We start from the raw sequence: 7,952 nt of genomic DNA on the forward strand, positions 1-7,952 counted from the left end.
AGGCTGCCTAAGCTAAAAGTACTAAAAGGTCAAGGACAGCTAAATGAGTCCTTTGGAGCTGAGTGATTCCTTGGTCCTTCTTTTTAAAACCAAAATGTAATTAGCGATCTTTAACAGCAATTGCCCATTGTCAAAGTTTATCTTCATTCAATAACATTGTAGGCCGGCAGAAGGTATGGTCACATGTCATGGAGGCCGCTGGAGGAACGCCGACCAGTGAGAGGCTACATGTCTGGTTTGCCAAGACCGGTTTGCTATTATTAAACCTCTTTGATACTCCAAGGTCATTGACGGATAGTGCCTGGGGCCTTCAGTCAACATTCACATAAACTTTATATTTAGAGATGCCAAAGAAGATGCATTTCATTTTTTAATTGCTTTTTTCTTTAATGTTAATGCTTAGACTCAGAAAATGTGGCATTTACCAAGAAAAGGCCTATCTAACTTGTTAAAACTCCAATCTTATCAGTAACCTACAACTACAAGACACTTTCTAAATAGGCTACCGTTATAATTTTATGTGTTTTTTTTTAAACATGCCTTAATTTATTGTGTCCAAGATTGAAGTCAAAGCGGAAGCAAGCTTTGTCTTTTTCTTCTATGGACATACAGAAATAGAGATGCCGAGGGACAAAAGTAAGCCAGTAAAACTTTTGTTTGTGATAAATTTCTTACATGAGTACCCAAATGTTTAGAAAGTAGATTGAAATGAGCTAAACAATGCAATTCTAACTCAAAACATAAATTTCTCAAATTATTAAGTTTTTATTATTATGAATTCCTTACCGTAGGTATTCAATTATAAACTACTAGCTGTTGTACCCTTGCTTTGCAACGGGAAGAGAACACAAAATAGAAACATTTTGATCTTTATATCTGTCAAAAAAATAGTTACACATAAGCGTTTTAAAAACAAAATTTAACCTTTATGGCCTTTATAGGATAGATGTTGTCATAAATGTAAAGAAATAATAGTACTGCACCACTGCACCCTGTTGGTAGTTAACCCTTGTAGCTTTGTAATGCTATTCAATATCATAGAACCAACTTGTGTAGTTGAAACAGCTGACAAAATTCTTTTATCTATCTATATACTTACTAGCTGTACCTGCGGGCTTTGCCCAGCTTAACTTCATAAGTAAGGTATTCGCTAACTCAATCACGTCCTGGTTGAAGTTCGTTCGCTACGCTCACTCACCTTCAGGTTGGAAATCGTTCGCTGCGCTCACTTGTTTTCAGGTTAGCTCGTTCGCTACGCTTACTCGCCTCCAGGTTGATGTTCGTTCGCTACGCTCACTCACCTTTTGGTTGCAAATTAGCTGTTGTCATAAATTTAAAAAAAGTCATCCCTTTTATTGTTTATGATACAGTACTTTGATAAAAGGTTTTTATGTTTTAATATTTAACATTGGAGAATTTAAACGTTGTTAAGTGCACAGGGGTGCTGCGATTTGGGTTTAATACATTTGGACTTAATTCAAAAGTAAAATAGTTTTCTGTGCTGCAATCTGTGGAAACAATGTGGCACTATTTCAAATCATGACTAATGCTAATACAGAATGTTGTGATTATTCAAACCTACAAAACAGTTGGTGAAAGTAAACATCTGTTTTTAAATTATATTTATTTGTAAACATTGTAGATCAAAAAGTCTAACATTGGCCCACTTAAAACCCTCTGGGGCAGAGCCCTTTTGACGGATCTGCACCAAACTTCACTCGAACCATCCTTGAAAGATGCTTAATAATGCCTGAAAGTTTCATTACAATCTGTCGAGCGGTTTCGGAGTCCATAACGTATATACACACACACACACACACACACACATACATACATACATACATAGTTCCTCTTTTATATATATAGAAGATTTAATACGCAACAGGTTTTTTGAGACAATTACTCCTCCGAAACTACTGAACCGATTGACATGTTTTTGGTGACATTGGAAAGAGCGTAATGTGAAGTTGTGCAGGAAACCTTCTTTTTAAGGAAATAATTAGAGAGTGAGGCCCTGGGGCCCTTTAAATTTCCGTATTTCTCCATAAGGATAACAAGGGAGATAATTTTTTTTTACAGAAACATATGTTTGTTACTTGAAAATACTCAAAGTCAACTACGCTGTGTATTATGACTGTTAATGTATACTACATTTCCATCAAGGATTGTGTGCCTTCAACTTTACTCATATTGGATCTCACTACTTTATTTTCATGCTGGGAATAGTAAAATTTAGTTGAGAATAAGTTACCATATTTAGAAAACTTTACTATAATAATTGATGTATTTAAAATCACAAATCTTTTAAATTATTAATTCATTCATGTATTTTGAGTTTGCAGTTGTTAAAGCACCAAGCCAAGTAACTTTAATCTAATTTTCTTTATAAACTAACAGTATTAATGAATTACTACATGAACTTGACAAGTTAAGTAATTAATTGTCAGTATGCCAAGGGGAAGAAGAGTGGGTCCTCAAAAACAGACGAATTTGGAGACACCTATCTAGAAAATCCAACTGAGTTTTTAAATATAGAGGTCAGTGGATTGCCAAGACACAGATTATACTAATAAAAGGGGGAGTGGTTTTAATTAATGGGGGTTTAATTGATCATACATCAAAAAGGGCCTCATTAATGGCACAAGGCTTCATGTGATCAGAACGGTTAACATCAATGTAAAGTAGAATGTAAAGTCCTAACTGGAACAAGTGAGTAGGGACATATTTTGATTTCGAGGATAAAAATTTGCCCGTCTGAAACAAACTTACCTTTTAAAATAGAAAGAATGCTAGTTTCTGTTTTTTTTTTCATTTGCAGCACAAGCACTTTAATTAAAGAGCAGCACTGTTCTTAGCCAGACCAATTTCAGTCATGAGCAAATATATATATATATATATATTTGTTGTTTTAAGTAGGGCTACATCTTTTAATAGGATACACATATTCATTACGGAAAATTCTGACCAGTGTAATATTCCTGAAGGTAACTTTAAGACTAAAATCGTAGTATTCATGGAAGTGATTTTGTGATAAAAATATTGTTTTTAAGTGTTTATTTTTAAAAGTGTTTTCTTCAAGCAGCATTTTGACTCTCAAAATATGCTACATAGGCCAATTGGTTTGATATGATAAAATGTTTTGTTAAATTTGTTTTTAAAAATCTTAAAAAAATAACTACACTATAACATACTTAACCTTGAACACTTATTAATTTAATAAATATAATATGCATACAGCTATAAAATGGCTGGACTGCTTCCCTTCTAAGGCTTTATTATTTACTGAATTTAATTTTCGAGGTTGAGTCAATATAACACGATGAATTAGTTTTCTAAATTAATATGTTTTTTGTGGGGCTTTGAGCCGCACAGGTTCACTAGTTTCTTTTAAATATGATTACTTATAGGTTAACATGAGAAACTCCAGAGCCACTGGGGTGGAGCCCGAAAGGACTTCTGAGATAAGAATGCGTCTATATGTTAATCGGGAATGTGAGCTATCATCAAATTTCAGCCCAATCCGACCAGTATTTTTCGTGTTTACTTGTCACAAACATACATACACATCCAAACTTTCTCATTTATTAGTAGGATTAGAATGAAATTTATTGTTACCGTTTTTCCCATTAAAAAACCCATAATATAAAGAAAATTATAAAATAGCTTATCAAAGTTATTCCGAAATACTATTCAACTGGTGGGTCACAAAAAATACAGTATGAGGGCCAATCCCCGGACCAAAATGTTTTGGAACCCCTGGTGTCTATGATAAATGGCATGGATGCCAGTAAAATTACTCTAAATTCTCTAAAATTCCTTCTTAAATGGTTTTGCATCGTTTACCAGTACACCTATAGCATCTTCAGTTCTAAATTCATGTCCTATTATTTATACTACTGAAGACTAAGCTTTTTAAGGTGTTATGTTTGTCACCTATCGAGGGACTAGTGACTGAGGGGGAGAGATGAGCCTTGGGTCTAGGCCAGAGGAACGTGTTTGTCTGTGAGGTGTGTTGCAATGAATGCAATTTTATCCCACATCATCTGATTATAGGTCTCTTCTAACAAAATCAATTAGGTTAAAGCTTAAACATTTGCCATATAATTGGATTTCAACATACAGTAATCCATTAGATCTGGCCTACCTTAGAATCCTTCAGTTTAATATTAAGAGAAGAGAAAGCATTTTTTTTTTAGTTTATTAGCAAAACAAATGTATCAATTTAATGCTAAATATTTGGCTCAAGGTCGAAACACCAACAAAGAAGACTGATGATTTGAAATAGGTTACCTACCTAATTATTTTGATTTGTATCATTTTCAACTAAACCATCATCCCAAAATTTGAATAAGATTTATAATTAGTTTTACAACTAATTGCATTTTTTTCTTTCCAGTTTTCTGTGTACATGGTTTATGACTATACACACTGCAAAACTATTAATATAAATACGGATTATTAAGCCCTGATACTTCTTCTTCAAGAAGAACTGGTAATATTGGAATTAATATTAATTTGAAATAACAACTTCGCCAATAGGCCTATTTCTGAATTTTTAATTTTATGAGGCCTTTCGCCAGCTATGCATCATCAGACACATCACAAAACTGAAGGTTATGTTTATGTTTAAAAAATACAATTATAAATTTTAAAGAATTCAACATATGGTTTGGTTAGTTAAAAATAAAAACTATTCTGTTAAGTACATTTAGCTAAAATTACAAAAATAAATTATATGTATAAAAATGAAATATAAAACATATAGGCCTAATATAAATATAAATATTAATGTAAAACATATAAATGAAATATAAATAAATAGCTGGCAAAAGGCCTCATAAAATTAAAAATTCAGAAATATTGGTGAAGTTGTTTTTTCAAATTAATAAGTAATACTTGTTACAAAGGGTTACTTTTTATTGAGATGGTGTTTACCTACGATTAGAAAGTGGTGTAATGTAATCACACCAGACCATAAGCTCATAAGTTCACAACCCTAAAGAATGTAGAGGTCGTAGACACCTTAGAGCTTAGACCATGGAAAGTTTTGGTTATGATGTCACAGCATATTGTGTGTCATTGCTGACAAGGTATAAAACTGCTGATGCTCTGTAACTTGTGCTGAGCAGTGACCTTGAAAGACAGCTGATGGACATCTTATTTAGCAGACGGGATAAATTGAAGCCGTTTGTATGATTGGCTTGACCTAGTAAAAAGAATATTAAAACCATGTTACCGTATTAAAACAGGCTAATATTTAAGCAGAGCGAAAATTATTTCCATCCTTAAATTACATTTTTATGCTGAGCTTGATTCCAATGTTGACAGTTCATTGCTAGCAGCATCAAATGATATAACAAGTAGTACATTGTAATAACCTATGTTTTGCAGTGTTTATCCATTTTTCATAAAAAAGGTATATTTATGTGTGTGTGTGTGTGTGTGTGTGTGTGTGTGTTAGTTCGTTACTTGTGGTGGTTTCTTGTTCCAATGTTCAATTCCAATGCTGTAGGCTATGAGGAAAGCCGAAAGTTATAAGTTAGTTACATTCTTTCATCGGGTTCTGCTGTAGTGAAGGATTGACATTTTAACGGATCGTTAAGTATTCCGTTTATAGTTTGCCTAGTTGGCTCCTTTCTCCTATTAGGCTCCAATAAATACTAATTGTCTCCATTTCTTTCAGCTTTCTAAACATTTGGTCATATATTCAGTTCCTCTCTTAAAACAACTCATTGCCATGTGCTTGGCTTCTGCACATGTCCATAGAGAAAGGCAATGGACAACACAAAGACTAGTGCTACAACATGTATTCACTGCAGACTTTGATAACATTTTATTGCACATAAAGTGTTTTTTTAGTGAAATATTAATATCTTAGTGTAAAATAGTTAGGTAAATTTACCAAGTTTGATCAAAATATATCCATAATCTAGAAAACTACAACCGTTTACTTATTCTCAATAAGAATAGGCCTAACATGGGAATTTTAAATTGGATTTTTTTTTTATTATCTCCGTAACCAATAATTGTACAAAACACTTCAGTATACTAAACTATTTGTTTTTGCAACCACTTCAAAATGGTTTAGAGAGAAATTGGGGAATTATTTGTTTTCTGTGTCAAAAATGAGTAAACACAATTTTTACACCAAACCCCCCTCCCCATAAAATCCCGTTGCCATCATCTGATCACGCTGGTTCGCGAACTTTTTTGAATAATAAACTTCGATTTACAGGTGTTTACCGAATTTCATCGAAACGAATTGGATCATTTTTGCCTGAGTTATTGTGCTACCGGACAGAAATATGAATTTGAACTGAAGGCGTTTTTGGCCTCTGGGAACATCAAAACAAAACAAAAAATCGGTCTTCCAGGTCTTACCATGAGACCTACGGTAAGTTTATTCCCTATATGGGAAATTCGCTAAAACTGTCTAAATTTAAAATTCCCTAGTAATTCTTTTGTAGAAGTAAACTGTTGTGGAATAGATATATTTTGATCAAAGTTGGCAAATATTTTTCATTTCATACTTACTTGATACTAACTTTCATACTAACTATTGATATTTTTTACAAAATACAAAAACACACTTTCCTTCCTTGTAGCAGCAAGCCTAAGGTAGGGCTACTCATTAATCTAATGTTATTTAAGTTGGGAATCATTCTGACAAGTTTAATGAAATATAGTTGTGAAAATGTCTGCATGTTTGCTGTGTCGGGGAGATTTCAGTTTTTGACGGCACGGGGAAAATTGGTCTCATCTAAAAGCCACGTATTTACGTTCTTTAATTATAGGTACTCAGTTCAGTAACATCTTTTCTTAATTTTCTTATTTGGGCCTTTACATTTCTAAAGGATATATACATTTATATTTTATTTTATTTCTATTTATTTCAAATGATGAGAAACTCGTTTAGTCTACGAGGCCGAGGAGCAACGTTAGGATTATTATTTACATGTTTCAACATCCGTAGTTCTACACAGCTAAGGGATGTTTAGGCTAGCGATACTGATACATTCCCATTGTTGTAGTTGTGTCTATGAGATGCACGATGTGGGGCAGTGAGCGTGGCGTAGTAGAATAGTGTCAAAGGTTGATGCTCGCGCGGCGGCGGCGCCTCCACGTGTGCCGTGACGTACGGCGCGCTTCTCTCATCGGGGATGCGGAATACTATCCCCCGGAAAACTACCCCCCCAGGTGAAACGTGACGTCACAAAATCTGCTAACTAACCAATATGGAAGCCGTGTCCGCGACTGGAATACTACCCCCCCTAGACAAATCATGCTATGTAATTTAAATTTTAATTCAAGTAATTCCGTTGGATAATAGAAAATGCATGTGGTGAATATAAAACAGATTTTCGAAATGTTACAGCAAGTTTGGTTGGTTAGGTTAGGTTAGATTAGAACTGTTTGACAACTAAATTTGAGTGTCCGTGACTGGAAAACTACCCCCCCGGTCTCTGACGTCAATATGACGTAGGAACCTGCTCGGGGGGGGGGGGGGGGGTAGTTTTCCGGGGGGCAGTCTTCCGGCGACCCGGGTAACCTACCATCTCCGTAATAGCTCACCACTGTAGTTTGGTGTTAGGTGGAATTATATTGTACACAGGAAAATGGGGAATGTATTTAGAGTTTGGAGTTCCGCGAATCACTCGCATGCAGCATGGTCCCTATTTTGTTGGATGTCAATCTCACGAACCTGAAGATCCCTATTCATAGGGGTTTATACAGTCCCTATTTATATAGTGACACACGAGGACACAGCAGTGGTAGTGTTACGGGGCAAGACAATTTTGTTATCTTTTAGTATGTCGCTTTTATCGGGGATATCGTTCTAGTTCTAGGTTTATACTCTTGGACGGCTCCCTCGAATCCTTCTCTGAAGATCAATCCGTCATTTTTGCTCACATCCACTTCTTGCTTCTTGTTGAGTTAAGTTATCGCACCCA

This window comes from Macrosteles quadrilineatus, unplaced genomic scaffold (genome assembly GCF_028750875.1).
Source record: "Macrosteles quadrilineatus isolate MER2022 unplaced genomic scaffold, UCM_ALF_1.0 Scaffold_1__1_contigs__length_201487025, whole genome shotgun sequence".
Taxonomy (NCBI): Eukaryota; Metazoa; Arthropoda; class Insecta; order Hemiptera; family Cicadellidae; genus Macrosteles; species Macrosteles quadrilineatus.